The following is a 16,998-nucleotide window of genomic DNA, read 5'->3' as shown; positions in this document are numbered from 1 at the left end:
GAGGGGGTTAGCTGAGGGGAAAACTGAAGTTTTAATTGAAGAATTAACCCTGCTATGCAAATGAACCAAACCTATAAAAGAGGGAAGAACTCGTGACCTGTGGTCCATCTTGGGGTCCGTTTTGAGAATAGCTTCAGGCTCCCCAGGGTGTACCTTTGAAGGCCTTTCAAGTAAATGCCTCTTTTAATCCTTTACTCCTGTTTAGTCTCTGTTTTATAGGAGGCCTCTTAAGGCATCAAGAGAAGCAGCCCTCACATCCACTACAAGGTTATAATATTATACAAGTATAAACAATAAAATTTACATGAAATATGATTTCAAAGTCACTATAAGTGATATAAAACTAAGGCTCACCTGAGACAAACCTTCTATGTTTGATTACTCCAATGCAGTTTTTCTGAACATTGGTCTCACCAAAGAAGGTGCTTGCTTACTTCAAGAACATCAAATAAAAGACTTCCAAATGGGCATATATAGTTTATACTCTTTAATTGAGATACAATTCAACATTTTTGAATGTATATCCTGTGGATTATCTCAAAATGCTCAATAAATTTTGAAGTTGTCCTACCAGCGTGGTGTGCATAGAAGATTACAGTGATTTGGAACACCCACAGAGGAAATCAAATGTCTAAATCAACATGCTAAACATATTTTTTAATGAGCCTCATTGCAATTACACAGCTATTTTCTGTTATACCAACAGAACGTTCATCACCTCTTTTACTTTCAGAAGTAGATCACCTGATCAAAAAAACCCATGTTTTATAATAGAGGGTACATTTTGTACTCAACCATTTGGACCAGTTTCAAGCTGAGATTGTTCACCAAGGTGTTTCTACAGATAGCAGCCTCTCTTCGGCTGTTGGAGGCAAATGTCATCTTTAATTCATTAAACAAACAGCACTTCTTTTCTCCTAGGCAGAAAATGCTGTCAGCCATAATATTTTTAAGATATTTTTTAATATATTTAAGACTTTTTTGTGGGAGTTGTTACTGAGATAACAGGAAAGGGGATGATGAAGAAGGAGGTCTCTGAAGCATGAATATCTATCCACACAACCAACGAACGATATTTTTAAAAAATTTAAAAAGCAAAAAAAAGGGCACTGAACTGTCTTTTAACTGTCTCAGCTAATACACAAAATAGTCTCAAATATTCCTAGAATCCCACTGATTGATAAAGTGCATGAAATTGCTCTCATTGCTCATTGTTCCTAAAGCTACTGAAAGGCATGCAGCTGCTTCACAGATCTCAGCTGCTTATAAAAGGTGATTTTTTACATATCCTGGACCAGTCAAATAAGAGCTGAAGCACACAGATTTAATTTCCTATTTTTATGTGTCTCTGTTAAACGTGATACTGTAAGACTGTTGAAAAATGTGGACCACGTAAATATGTTTTTAAGAAAGGATGTTCTCTGATGTTTGATCTTTGTATACTTTCAAGCCTAATCAACAAGAAGGGAGATTTAATCCATGAAACAGCTAACAACCAAGTTCTAAGTGATGCCCATGAGTTAGAAACACAAATTACTTGTTGGTAGAATTGCCTTGTTAAGGTATAGAGCTGGACATGCTTCAGCAATCTCAGACCTAGTGGGAGGTTAACAAGGCTTGGGAAGTAGGATGCCCTCTGAAAGTGGACACAAAGAATGCAGAACTTATAGACCGTCTGGCAGAGCTCCCAAGATAAGGAAGAAACCAATAAACACAACTCAGCAACTGTGCTGAAATCAGCTCCAACTGCCTAAAAGGTAATTCTGGCAGGGGGAGACTGTGACCACTGGAACAAGAAACCCACCAACCCCAAACAAGAGAAAGCTTGAGCATGTGGAGCAATCAGCATGGGAAATGAGAGAATCATTAACCAATAGAAGATAGAATACTAATTAATAAGAGAACTATGCAACTTGCAGCAAACTAATTCCTTAGTTTGCTAATATGTACAAATAGTAAAAATTTTTGATGGTTGCTGTGCTTGATTGTGGAATACCACCAGACACCCAGGCTTGCACAGCTCTGAAATAAATAATCAATGTCTCTCTCAAGTGTGTCATTATTGGCTTGCTGCACACAGGTAACAAATATGATTTTTGCAGACAATACCCTTCCCACTCCCCACTCCCTGCAGCATAAAGCAAAAAAATGATCTTTGACTTGTTACCCCAAAAAACTGAATTCAAATTGTGGAAAACAGGCAACTGGGAAGATACAGTATCCTCAAAAGGCAGGTCAAAGAAATCTCCCAGAAAGATAAAGGACAGAACAACAAAACTTCCCTCTGCATACACAGCCTATTCCATCTGAGGGTAGATTTCATGGAACACTGCTCCATTCAAATACCCAGCAGGAAGCAAAGCCTGACATTTCTGAAGATACTCACAGTCTCTGGATGAACAGAATCACAGCTTAACTTCCTGTTTCTTCTCATCACACAATTGGTCATGCCTCTGTAAGAGATATTTTAACTGCATACGTGCATTCTTTTGCAAGCACTGAATTTCAATGTTCATCTCTATTTTAAAGTGGCAATCAACAAGACAGGCTTTTCCAAAAAGCAGTTCTCTGAAGTATACTAGAATCAAATGTAGAAGTTGTATGCATTAAGCACAACGATAGCAATGGCAATCCTGTTCACTGATGATGCATACATGTATCTGTATCTGCTCATATGAGACACATGTCCCTGTCCTGCAGGTACCACAAGACAGGGCCTGAGGCTTTCTCTGTGCTTCTGCACAGCCCTGTTGCCTCTCACCCAGCTCTTGATGGCCAGGCCTCTTTGGTCTACAAATCTTTCCTCTTCTACCCAACCACACTTTACACATGGGCTGACAGAAGGGTACTGAGATAGGAGTCTTTTGCTGCCATTATGCAGGATGCCTGCAGTGTGGCAGAAGACCATGTGATGAATCACAGAAGCATGAGTCTTGTGCTCCCCTGTGAGACTTAACGTCTGTGTGATTGAAAGAAAAGACAGAGATTCCTTAAAAATAAGGCTGAGATAAGGCATAAAGCACGATACTCTCAATCCAGCTGACAAATGCATTCATACATTGAGTCACTCAAAAAAGCTCATAATGAAAAAACAAAGTATATATTTTCATAATCCCCAGATAAATGGAAATGGAAAATAATTACATTAAAGCACTATTTAAATAAATAGATAATTATTAAAAATTATTGAGTCTTTCCTATTGTACATTCCTACTCCAGATTTAGAAAGAAGCATTGGACACTAAGATAAAAGGGTACACTTTTTGACCTGTAGTTTCAGTGACAAAACCAGAATTGCATGCCCAAAGGGGTGTTTGAAGATGCTATCTGCATTACCCTAGCACTACTCAGCAAGAGGCTAATTCTCTCCCAGGACATCCTTACTTGACAAACTTTTAAAAATGCAATTTAAGAAATTGTAACTGAGCATAATTAAAACACTCAGCATGCAAACAGATAAGTATTGCATTACATTTAGATTAGTTTATCCTGCAAATATAGCATCCTTAACATCATAAAAGAAACATGAGGTATCAAAATACAGTCTTTCTCAAAATTCTAAAATAATTTTAAAATTAAAGAGAGTTATGTGGAATCAGTCACAAATAACTATAAAGGTGTTCTACTGAGGTTTTTTCCCAGTTCCCAGTGCTGCAGCAGTAAATCCTCAGGAGGAAAAAAAACCTCAACCAAACACCAAAACAAAATAGAACATCCTCTTCTCAGACAGAATCCCAGTCCCTGCTCCACAAGTGGGCAGAGATAAACTTCAGCTCCCAAGACTCTTTAATTGTATACTGAAGTGTTGACTAAAATGCAAAAGAGCTAATCTCAACAAAGAATGGCCCTGCATCTATATAAAACAGCAAGATAGTGTATCCCATGATGGTGAGGCATTTGTAAGTTTCTCATCTTTCCTGATTTTTTGGCCTTCCAGTGTGCACTCTCAGTGGTTTCTCAGTGCACTCATTGATATTCCCCTTCCAAATGAGAGCTGGATTCCTTTCTCCTTTCGACTTTCTTATCTATTGTTAGAACTGGCTTTTAAACAGCCTGTGAAAGTAAATTCATTACTTCATTAATTCTTATTTCTGGCAAAGGCTCCAGTAGATGTTTTTAAACTGGTAAAATTATAGGATTAAAATGCATAAACCATAAAAGGTTACTTAATAGACTGGACAGTAACATACATAATTAGAAAGAGCAAACTAAAATTCCAATATCTTTAATTTTATGAATTCATTACTTAATGGGCTAGATTTTAAACTGTACCACTGCAGTAGTCCTTAATTGTGTCCTAATTATTAGGCAAGTTCAAATTATATTCTTTGTGTACTGATTTCTTCAAAATTGCCAAGCTTATAAAATGAGTCTTTAGAAAAACCTGCATACAATCTGAATGCAGGAAGAAACTACTTCTTTTCCCACATCACACATCTATGAAAGCAGATATACAGCAGGAAGATTATTGAGGTTTTTGAACAAGGCCTGTTTTTCTACCTCTCCTGGAGGACTTCAGAAGTCATTCCTCACTTACTGGAAAACTGGCAAGTTTTGTGTCTTTTGCAGGATAGCTCTGCCCTTCTGCAGAATATAAACATCAAGCTCATTTATCACATCACAAGGCAGAGAATGAACCACACAACATCACTATGAAACCACCTGAATTATGGGCATGTGTTTTTCAGACATATGACTATTTGCTGGGTGACAACTACACACATGGCTCACGAACAACATTAGTTAACCTAGAAAAAAACCTACAGGAAACTAATAACATTTCAGATAAGTCTGAAACTTGAAATTTGAACCTTAGCTCAATTGAAGGCTGAACAATAGAATATCAGTGAAATTAATGTTTATCTATTAGAAAGAAAGGATACAAAATTTTACATTAGTGAATGTCCAAAAAGCTCTTTCAATTTCAGTAATTTTGCAACCATCTAATATTTTTGAAGGGAATTGTTTTCAAAATTATATGACATATGAAGTAAGAAGAAAGGGGATCTTTTGCTGATTGCTTTTTGGAAACAACCTGTACCTAGGTATTTATAGATAATAGCTTATACAATTTGCAAACCATGGGCTTTAAAAAAAATGCAAACCCTGATATCTGTACTTCTATTTAAATCTTCCCTCCATAAATATATACTTCCCCTACCTAATCTCTAATACATTGAAGATCAACATAACACATATCTTGGAAAAAAGAAAAGCTTTTGGAACAACTTATCCCAGCAACCCAGACTTAGTACTATTAGTCTAATACTGCTGTTCTGAAATGCAACTGACATCAAAACTTACCTTTTATCCCAATCGCCATTGATAAAGAGGGAGATCTTTCAGAGAATTTCTAGCAAAACCTTTTACAAAGGTATGTTTAACAGCTCCAGAGCAGTGCCTTACAGATTTCAAAGTAAATGTAGACAGATTACAGTTTACCCAAAGCCCTCAACATTAAACGACTCCTTTCTAGAATCCCTCTCATCTGAAGTGTACTATGAAAAACAGCACCAAGCTAATATCAAGTTAGGATTCTGTTCAGCTATTTACTCCAATGAAGACAGTTGCAGAGATGAGACAGAGTAACTTCTCACAGCTATGAAGTCTGCAAAGGATGCAAAATTTTCCATTAATTCTTACTTGTCAGAGAAAGGACAAAATCTTTCACAATGAAAATCACAACAGAACAAGAACCTAGAAAACAACTAAGGTGAATAAACTCTTCATGCTTAAATTTAAAATTAATCCTCCAGGTCTAAGAACCCCCTGAAAATCAAAGCTCCATGAATTTAGGGAATGGGGAAGAAGTAAAAGGAGAAGCTCAAAAGATGATAGAACAACAAAGGCAGATTTCTGTAACACCTAGAAAAAGAGATGCAGTTTGCAAATATCATAATGATGTAGCACTTTAAAAATATTTTTTTTTATTGAGGGGTTAAGTGGGTTTTCTTGCAACATTTATAGGGTTTTGACTGTTAAGTCTTACACTCAGTTGGGAGAAAACTCTCAAAAGCAATTTTCTGAATACAATTTCAAAGCCATTCAATAAAAAATGGGAAACAATTAAACCGATTCTGGCAGGGAAGTGGAAAACACGTTAAAAAGTGAAGCAATAAAAGGACAATGAAGTGTTTGGATGTAGGATATCCAGGCTGAATATTTCACCCATCTAGAACCAAACAGGAAGTCTGTGCCAAAGGCATCAATGAGCTTTTAAAAAACTATAATATTTTATAATATAAATATATATCTTTATATATATATTTTAATATATTATATTTATAGGTAAATATATAATATTATATTTTTCAGTTGAGCAGTACCCACAATCTTTCTTCAGAATAAGATATACTTAGACAAATACTTTCTGACTAGGATGATTAAATTAGATACATTTTCCTTTAAAAGTAAAAATCAAAGAAATTTGCCTTTGAAATTAACAGCTATGATTACTACAGACCATTTAAATCAAATCAGTCTTTCTTTTAAAGTTACACATTGTTGCTGAAGTTTTACAAACATCAACCAAGGTGATACAAATGTCTAAATGGGTGCCACTATATTTTATTACAGTGAAGTAGAATCAAAGATTAACTAAAGAAAAAAAGAACATGCTTCAAATTTAAGTAATTTTATGTAAGTGAAGACTTCAATTCAAAGTAAAACAAAAACAATAGAGGATTAAAAAGAATATGAAAGTTTGGGGGCTTTTTTTATAAGATACTGTTAAAATTATGTAGTTTTGCTGTAGGAGACAACAGTATGTTTTAGGGGCAAGTGTCTTGCAGTACATTTGGCAAGAAGATAGGTAAAAAAAAAGTAAACAAAAATCCCATGAATCCTTGCAAGTATATAATTCATAATTATTCAGGGCAAGAAGTTTGTGCTGTGCCTTGTAAATTTGCCTGAAATAAAGGTGTTTAAATAAAATCCCCAAAAGCTATTAGGGTGAAATAAAGTCTTTAAACAATCCCTTTATCACAGGCTTAGTGGAATCACTCAGGGAGTTACAGAACACCTTCAGCAAATTACATAACTGCTTTGACATGTTTCCCAGGTTAAACGATTTCCAGATTTCAGAAAGTTGTATTGTAGTTATGCACAATTCCTTGTTAAAACTCTATAACAGGAACTGCATCTACAATGAATAACTGACTTTTTTCAATATCAGAAACAGACTCACCCTCTACTTCTCGCCTTTCAAAAATCATCCACCATTTAAACATTGCTAGTCTTTATTTAACATAAAAATAATTATAAATGTATTGAAGATGTCAAACACTTATTTCTTAATGAGATATGAAACTCTGTTATTAAAAAGGTTATATTTTTCCTACTTCCCAGAAAAGCGCCGTGTTCACACTAACCTTTTAACTAACAGGAACAGATGGGTCTAACTGGATACAGGCGTGATGGGGCATTGTGGTAGAGCAAAAGAACATGTTGGTTCTCGTACCTCTGGCAGATGGGAACCAGTCAAAATTAATTTTAGACTAAAAATGTTTTGCTGCTTCTCAGTAAAAAAAGAAAAGAAAAAAACCCACTTGGAACGATACGCTATTTTATACATGCCATCAGAGCTCAGACAACAGCAGCTTTCAAAAAGTTGGTACCATACATTAAAACCAATTACATAGGCTTACTGTATGTCATTTTTAAGCCTGTGAATAAATTAGAAATTCCTGAAAACAGTAGCTTATAATGGAAGTGCTGACACAACCTTAACTACAGCAGTAAATGCGCTGCTATTATGAAGTTGTTATGGCAACTAGGAAGATCAAATTGAGAGAGAAAGGAAGAATATGCATAAGCAAAACTTAAAAATCTTTGATACCACCCCCCACAAACTCTTCCAGAATTTGTGGTCAGTGTTATTGCTCCTTACCTTTACAATAAAAAACATAAACTGCAAAACCTGCCTTTAACATAGGTGAGGGGGAAGGGCTGCCAAAATAGTGTAAAATTCAAAACAATTCCAAGGTCATAAACCATTTGTTTCATGCATAGTCTAAAAAATAGTAAATTGAAAGATATCTGGCCAGCATCTGGTGAGAACATATTCATCAGATATCACAAGTTAACAAATAACAATCATGCAAAACTGCTCAGTCTTCAAAACAGTTCCAAAATTTGCTACCAATCTGAATAGTTTAGTAACAGCAACCTGCTGTAATTTGGCTGAATTGAACAGACAGCACGTTCACAAATACTGATCCATTAATTAAAATGTGATTAAAAATATAATTGAAGCTCATATATTTGTGAAACAGTTATTACTTACCCTTCCTAACACAATGTTAAACAAAAGCAGAAATCTTTGGCTGTTTACAATATTAAAATAATGGGGAAAAATACATACCAAGGTAGTCAAATTTTAATACACAAAAATGCTCAAAGTATGATTTCTAAAACATATTCATTAAAATCTGTGTCAGCACACTAGTTACCTTTCTCAAAAAAAGAATTAATAGTTTAATTGAAAGTATCACTCTTGCAAAATTTCACTGAATAAAATTTCCAACCAAGTGTTAGTAGCAACCAACAGTCCTAGAAATAACGTTAAATTATCATTATTAGTAGTGGAAGTGGTATACATTCTTATTACAGCATTCTGTCCAAATTCATCTACTAGCAACACTTTGACTAGAAAAGTAGAAAACAAACTATTTGTCTGTCTTTTCAAAGAATTTCATATTAAAGCCACTTTGTCTCAAGTCTAACTTTACTGCCATAATCAAAATCTAGGAAACTAAAAAGCCGTCAGGTGTCTGACTTAAGAGTTGTGCTAAGTACTTTTACTCACTCATTTCCTAGGTAACAAAAACTCCTTTTCTTATAAGCTATCTCAATCCATTTCTTTTTTGAAGATGTTGATCTATACCATTTTCCAGACTATGGGAAATACTCATTTAATAAGAATAGTATCAATTTTAAGAAATGCCAAAGTATCTACTTTCAGTGAGAGCTAGCAGATATTGCTGTAAAATTCAAAATAATTTTAAGATTCAGGTTGTCATGTTTTTAAGTAAAAAATTATTCAGTGTTAATTATCTGATTGATTTCAAAATTTTAAAACTCTGAAGACTGTTTTTATTTTCAGACATTGATTTTTTAAAATCATTTTGGTTTTAAGAAATAGATCATGTATTCTATATTAAACACTGAAAAATACAGCTTTGCAGATGAACTTCATTAAGCTGGAAGATAATCAAATATTCCATTGAAAAAACAGAATTATTTTATCTGCAAAAATAAATAATTATTGATATGAGATCACAACAAATACACACAAACATCCCTCAAAAAAAAAAAGTAATAAAAGAAGGCAAAAGAGTATTATGTTCACAAAGGCAAGAACTACTTGTAGACAACAAAAGAAGCAGAAATAATGATGACATTTTCTTCAGAACATTAGTTCTTCAGCAATTTAAAAATTCTGATAAATGCACCGCTTTTCTCCGAAAAGCGAGCACTAGTTATCAACTTACCTGAAACAGGTAATCTTACAGCTCTCTAAAAGCTGAATGACAGTATACAGAAAAAGGGTAAAAATAGGATTTCCATGTGCACAGCTGTTTGTTAGATAAATGGTAAATACTTGATAGAATTCTCAAAAAGAAAAATGCTTAGAAGTGTTCACTAACACTATGTCTTCTTTTAGGGTTTTTTTCAAATTCATTTGCAATGCTAATGTGATTATCATGCATTTTATAATTTGTAGAAATGGTTCATTGAGATACAGCTTTACTGATCACTCAGTCTTATTAGAAAAATGTTTTTTCCAGTATATTTGACAAATTACTTTGGTACAGAGGGGGTATTATTTGGCCTTTAGGACTTGAAGAACCCATAATTATTAATCATGAATGGACTAACACAGACAATACATGGATTAATACTATTTGCAAAGCTACCAGCTTTGATACTGTGAATATTAAATATCACTGTGAGACTGCAATGAAATTTCAGTGAGCTTTCACCCCAAATGCTCACACACTTAAAATGCAAAATGTTTTTAAAGAAAGCATTGTGCTCACTTATACAACTTTTAAAAAGCACTCTTCTTAAAGCAGGTAAGTACATTATTCACCCTGCATCCAATTTTCAGGTGCAGATTTTCAACCCATTGTTAACCAAAGCTACGTAGTAGCTTTTTGTGCATCACCACTCAAAAAAGTAGGAACTGAAATAGAAGTCTGTCCAAGTACAGGACTTTTGCCTCACTACAAAGTTAACCCTTCTGCTGTCACAAAGTTATGCAGAAGACAACATGCCTGTGATCCAAATGAAATGGAGGGATGTAGCCAGTCCCCTGTGATTCCTTATTGCTGGCTCAGAGGTATGAGAACTTCATGTCAACTGATGCTATTTACAGACATGGAATCCCTCATCATACCATATTGTGAGTCCAAGATAACCAAACTCTGCAAGGAAGTAATCCCCTAATGCACACAGTAGATACCCAGTCACAGGATGGACTATAGGCCCTTTGGAGAGCTCACTGGTGCATGTTCAAAGCTTATGCTACTTCAGTCATACTGACAACATTCTCCACCACAGATGTTATACATCCACGTCAGTCATGCACCTTATATATAACTTACTCCTGCTGCAGATTGACCAAACAGAAAAGATTTTCAGAACACTATGCTAAAAATACAATTCTTTGTGCTGTATTTAAGGTTGAAAATTTTGACCACCTTCATCTTCAGTGTTTGAATTCTGAACACCAACCATCTCTTATTCCCAGACTCAGGCTGCACATCAAGATGTCAGAATTACTGTCATCCCCTAAACTGTAACATGCTGCTTTATCCAAGTTATCTTCATCTCCAGGTTTGAGACAGCATAATACTTTTGATACTAACATACAAATAGTTCAGTTTACCTTGTCCTGAAGAGAGAAAAAAAGTGAGTTTTATACATATATGTGTACGTGTGTATATATATATACGTACACATATATATACATGTATGTATATATGTGTACGTATATTTATACGTATGCGCTCGCACACATGTGTGTGCAAGAAAACTGCTCAATTATTTCGTGCTTCAGGACTTCTTCTGGGAATTATCACAGAGTAGATACTTGAGTCCTCTGTTTGGAGATTTGCAAAGGTGGAAGCAGACCGGGCTAGTGTTTGTCTCCCAAAAGATTATCTTGGAATACAAAGGTTGTGCCTTGGAAGGTTTTCATAAGAATCAACACTTCTTAAAAATATGCTAATAAATTTAGGTCACTTTCAGCTCAGCTTGGGCACCAGCTCCAGGCATAGATTGTATATGTGAAGACAGAAATCCTAAGAGAGAAAGTGTTAATATTATTTCAGAAAGTATGCCTCATTCCAGTAATTTCAGCATGGACTTTATATCATGTACCCATTGTATCCTTGGCAACTCGACTTGTTATCTAAAGAGACAAAATTGACAACTTAGATTTAAAGTTACAGCCATCATATACTTCTAAGCTTGGATTTGGTCTGGAGCTAGATAGAATGCAAGCTAGACACCCAAAATATCCCAAAAGTTATTTGATGTGATATAAGGGCATAACAGTGCTCATCATTTTTGACTGGATAAACTAGAAAAAGCTTTATCCAGATGTTCTCCATCATTTCATAACAAGGAAGATGAAGATAAGTTTTCTTCTTCAATGATGAGAGAGGTTCTTCATCAGAGGTTGTTTACTCAGAGTAAAGAAGTACAAACCAGCAGAAGTAGCCCTTTCTCCCATCACCTTTTTGATGGGCTTTATATTTCACCGTGGTTTTAAAGTAGCCATCATCTTCTCTCTTCTTCACCTTCAAGGTACAGAAGGCAAAATAAAGAAATTGATTTATTGTAAACATTTTCTTGTCAATAAATTTGAAAAGTTACATTAAAAAAAGATTCTGAGAGGAAAAAAACCCCCTCTATTTTAAGGAAAAGTTCCAAACATCGCATTATTTTCCCCACAATCATCGTACGTTGCCCTTAACAACACTGATAGTGCAAATGAAGATTTTATCCATCATATTTTACATTTATGAAGGCTTATGCCACATTGAAGTGAGTTCTTCAAAATATATTATTTTTTCCATATTAACCTCTAGAGAGCAGCTCCTTAACATTAAATCAGACAATTTAAATTTCTAAATTAATTAGAAATGGATTTGCAAGTGTGTTTGATACAAAGTGTGTAAGGAGTTTGAAGATCATCTTCATACAGAGAGTTCTTTGAAAAACATTTTTTTTAAATGTTACGGTTTCCTTTTGCAGGGGAAAAAATAAGAAATGTGTGGGTTTAATCTATAAATTAAGTTATGAATGAAAACCTACAAGACAACAGCCAAGTTCCCCAAATGAAAGGCTACCTGAAGCAAAACACAAACCATGATTTTACAAAGCAGATTTCTTAGAATATCTTTTTTATAAAAAGCAGCTGTGAATAGACCTTAACCTGAATGGAGTTTTAACCCTATGAATGACATCCACCCTGTCAAAACAACTCTGGTCTGTTTTACCTGATCATATCCCAAAACAGCATTTTTTTTCTGGTTTGTTTCTTAATGACAAGCTGTTAAAACAGAGAGAACCTATCAAACCTAGTATTATCATCTGCTGCTTTTTTCTTCTAGTACACACCGCTGTCCATCAGAAGAAATAATTAATGGTTCTATTATGTATGAAAGCATCATCCCGTCAGTTCAGCAACTCGTTTGAATAGCTCATATCTGCCACTCATTGATGCCATGCGTGCTCACTGTCCTGAGAGATGACAAAACACTACACCCTTTAGGATTTTTTTTTCCCGTCTCTCTAAAGCAGCATTTCACATCTGTGTCTGATAGAAGCATGAGGAGCTGAGAGAGGCAGACCTTCATCATCCTTCACAGAATAATGTTGCATGGATTAAAAGTTAAGCCCTGATGTCTACTGATCCTGTATATTTCCTACAAAAACCTAAAATGTGGAGGCTACCAAAATGTGTAGGGAAATAACTTTTCACTGTTGGAATAGCACCAGAAAACAGATGGAATTTACTGGCTATCAAATATTTAAATGATTTTTTAAATGGGTGCTGAATACTTGAGTTAACTGAGGTCAGTGCATTTGCCTTTTTTACATTTTTTTTTGGTGGGGAGGGAAAGATGCAAAGTTCACAGGTTCTTTCTGTTACCTGATCAGGGCAGAATAAACAAAAATCCTGAATGTGAAAGAAATCGTATATTGGAGATACCTGGAAATAAACTGGAAACAACCAATACCATAAGAGCGAAAGCAGCAGTGAACAAGAAGACGCTGTGGAAAAGAAATCACAAGACGAGAGTGCACAATGCATTTCAAATAGAAAAAAGCTTCCTATCTGCTGAGTGAGTCTCAGTATATTCTGACAGAGCACAGACAAAGCTTCAATCAAGTATCTCCTAGGTAAGTTTTTATTTCATATACTGTTTTGATTTTTTATCACATCAACATATATTTCAATGTATGAAAAATAACTCAATATAAAATTCTTTATACTGATACTGAAGTTTAAATTCTTCAATGACAGATACTTGATGTTCTTAGATTTCCTATACTGTAAAAATAACAGCTCTCTTTTGATATTAAGGTTATTCAAAGGAAAAACTCTTATATGATCTCTTGACTAATACCAGAGTGAAATATTTCCTAAGACTTAAATCCTTCAAAATATTTTAATACGTATTTCCATGCATGGCTGTGTAAGAAAGAAATTAATAAAAAGCCATGTTTCTGTTAATAGTACCAAAAAACATTTACTGCACTTCATTATCTATTTAATCTGGCAAAGCAAACAACATTTTGCACCACAGCAGCAGATGTAAGAGGATATCTTTTATTACAGAATAATAAATCTTTGTTTATATAAAAGAATATTAAATAAAGCTGGAAGTGTTGACCAGTTATTTATGAAAGGTAAACTACAGCACAGTAAGGGAACAGCACCATGCTAATGTACCCCAAGATACTGTGTACCGAGTGTCAGTAAGAAGACTGGGCATCTTTCCCTCAGTTAAACTATAAAAAAAGAAGGTGCAGGTTATCTCATTTTTTTTCCACTCATTTAGAGCATTCATAACATGAGTCACATAGACATGAACTCTACAAGAAAATAGCATGCAAAGCATTTCAGAATGAGATTCTACCATCTAACAGGGCTTGAAATCTAAACACTATACCTTTTAATCAAAAAATTACACTTAGAAGTCATAGAGAAAGATACATTTGCTCAGATACAAAAACCTCCCACAACCCTCGAAATGAAAAAAGCATTAAGAATTTTATATCATTTAACATACCATTTTATAGTACACTGGTCAATTTTGTACTCAATAGCAACTTTGAAAAACTACACCTTTGCTTCCTCTATTATTGTTTTCGCACAGTTTTTTTCTACTTGCTAACATGCAATATTTCTTCTTCTAGCACTGTTTTAAGTATCTCCTCTACTTCTCTCTGTATCACTTCCCTTGTTTCTATTTAGCACATCTGATTATATGATATTCTTATTTAATATAGCCATCAGTTCTTTCTGGTTTTTTTCTTTTTATGTTTTGCTAATTTACTAAAATAATATCTCTCTTGCCTGATGCTTGCTAAAGACAGACTAATTTGCTATTCACAAACAACCCTTATGAACCCTTCACTTATGCACAAAGCATTTATGCATTCTAGCAAGTGTTAGAAAACTAAACTTACTTGCCAAAGACTGGTAGAATACTATGAGACTAAAAAACCCAAGTTGATATGAGACAAGGCTCATCGTAGTGTCAGGAGTCAACAACATACTCCCAAAATAATGGCAGGATATGTGAAACAACTTCTGCAAGACAGGGGTCATCTCATGCATATTACTGTTGCATATTTTATATATCTGAAATTTGTTCTACACTTTTCACTGCCATGGCAGGGGGGAAAAACTCTTTTCTCTAAACATTCCCACTTAAGTCTTCTGCTTAATACAGGCAAAGACACTTCTATTATTCTAAACCTTTTCCATTTTCCCATGTGCTGTATTTAATGAGAACTAGATGGAATTTTTGCTAGTGCACCCATAACTCAACCATTTTGTTGTTGGCAGGTTCCAGCACTCCCTACGTTTCCCCCGTTTCTGTCCTTTTCTCTCTCAATCATTTTTTCCCATGTCCACTTCACATATCACCCTGATCCAGTAAGAACTCTTCCTGCCTACTCACAGCTTCTATACAACATGCACTGATACTTTGTCTCACATGTAACACACCAGGGAAAAATCCTAAGTGAGGAAGTAAGTTCTGTAGAATATAAACTAAAATATTATGTAAGTTTCAATAGCACCAGTTCACAATTTCTGTAACTTGAACCATCAAATTACTGCATACGGAACTACAACCTAATAATATTTACAACAAGCAGCAAATGCACTACAGCTTTTGTCAGCTGATTTCAGAAGACAGCTTTGTATCTGCCGGATGTGGTTCAGAGTTGGAAATTAAAAAAGAGAGAAAAATAAGAATTGGAGTTCAACCTTTGTTTCTCTGAGTACTGTTCTCACACTAGAAGTTTTGTTAACTTGAATGTTTCCTGAGTTTTTTGCCTTCTCTTTTGTAAAAGATATTGCTTATCATGGCTTAAAAACAAAACAAACAAACAAAAAACACCACTCTAAACTCTAAACATGCCAGCTAACCAACATCCTTATTCAAAGGTGATTATTCAAAGAAGCTCTCAAAAGGCTTACTCAAAACCTTGTGTTTTAGAAACTTCTGAACTGAGAATTGCAGTTAAGGCTTTTTAAGCTCTGTTGAAAATATGAGAGGGCTAAAAACAAGCGGAAAGCTTGCTTGTAGGAAGAAGAACTGGATACAAATAATCTTTTTTCAATATATATGATTTTTTAAAGGTGGATTTTTTCAGATGTATTCATTAATAATTTCAAGTCATCAAGATAAATCCTATTTTTATTTTAAATGCATTATTTCTCTCACTTATCCTCAAAGAATTCAGATATATTAACTAAGCAAACAGGTTTTCTTTAGTTCCAAAACCTAACCTTCCATGCACCCAGAAATAAATATCAAAGAATCACAGAATATGCTGAGTTGGACGGAACCCACAAGGATTATTGAGTCCAACTACTTGTCCTGTACAGGACTATCCGCAAGAATCACACCATGTGCCCAAGAGTCATGATGTGCTTTCCAAAATGTGTAATTATGTAAAATCATATCACCTGAAAGCAGTAAGTCAATATTTATTTTTCCACCCTTATCACAATCAGTTGTTCAAGGATCACTAAGCATCTGACAAGGATATCTTTTCATTTCCTCTCTATATTGAGTTGTTTGTATATGTGAAATGAATAAACCACATCACAAAATAACAACAGGCAATTGCCCAAAGAGAGCACATCTGCTTCACAAAACAGCACATGTGGCCCATACATATGGGACCCCCTTCCCAGCTAATCCAGCAGGTAACAAATATTAAAGTGGTAAGATATGGTTTAATACGCCTTTTAAAAATTATACAGATTAGACACAAACCAACAGTGCCAACTGCCCCTTCTGGGCAGTTATCAGCAAAAAGAAATCCACAAGTAGGAGCACAGACTTGGAGGTACGCATATTCCTGAGCTATTGGCCGATCTTCTGCATTCACTTTCACATCTAGCAAGACTACTATGTTACAGGTAAAACATAAGATACTTTTACACTTCCATCCTTTTATTGAAAGAATTTGTATGAGCTAATAGAAAGAAAGGAGCGAAATCCAGAACTTATGCTTCTCTAGTTAAATCACTGATGCAGTAAGTCTATTTCATCTTGAGTTGCAAATGAACACAAAATTCACCATGGCCATTTACATCTCTCTCAAGCCCTTCATTAAATAATCCCCTGCCTCCAAAATTACTGTAATGAGAAAAAAGGCACTAAAACACTTCAAACCATTTGCACTGTAAATACATGAAGGTAATATTATGCAGTACTTCCAACCAGGTGGAAAGAG

General features: G+C 34.8%; 2 protein-coding genes across 2 annotated transcripts in view; one reads left to right on the top strand and one right to left on the bottom strand.

Moving 5' to 3' along the window:
* The window catches only part of AVEN (apoptosis and caspase activation inhibitor), a 90,626-nt gene that overhangs the window by 38,529 nt on the left and 35,099 nt on the right, over positions 1–16,998 (bottom strand). The gene's annotated exons all lie outside the window — the stretch shown is intronic.
* The window catches only part of CHRM5 (cholinergic receptor muscarinic 5), a 49,556-nt gene continuing 45,247 nt past the window's right edge, over positions 12,690–16,998 (top strand). Inside the window, exons 1-2 of the mRNA XM_042047588.1 lie at positions 12,690–13,088; positions 13,174–13,416. The gene's annotated coding sequence lies outside the window, so the exon portion shown is untranslated. The remainder of the gene's footprint in view (positions 13,089–13,173; positions 13,417–16,998) is intronic.

The sequence above is a fragment of the Corvus kubaryi genome, unplaced genomic scaffold (assembly GCF_017639235.1).
Source record: "Corvus kubaryi isolate FWS band 111438036 unplaced genomic scaffold, C.kubaryi_AGA036_p1.0 66, whole genome shotgun sequence".
Taxonomy (NCBI): Eukaryota; Metazoa; Chordata; class Aves; order Passeriformes; family Corvidae; genus Corvus; species Corvus kubaryi.
Note: the sequence above shows the minus strand (reverse complement) of the source record. Positions and strands in the feature narration are given on the sequence as shown.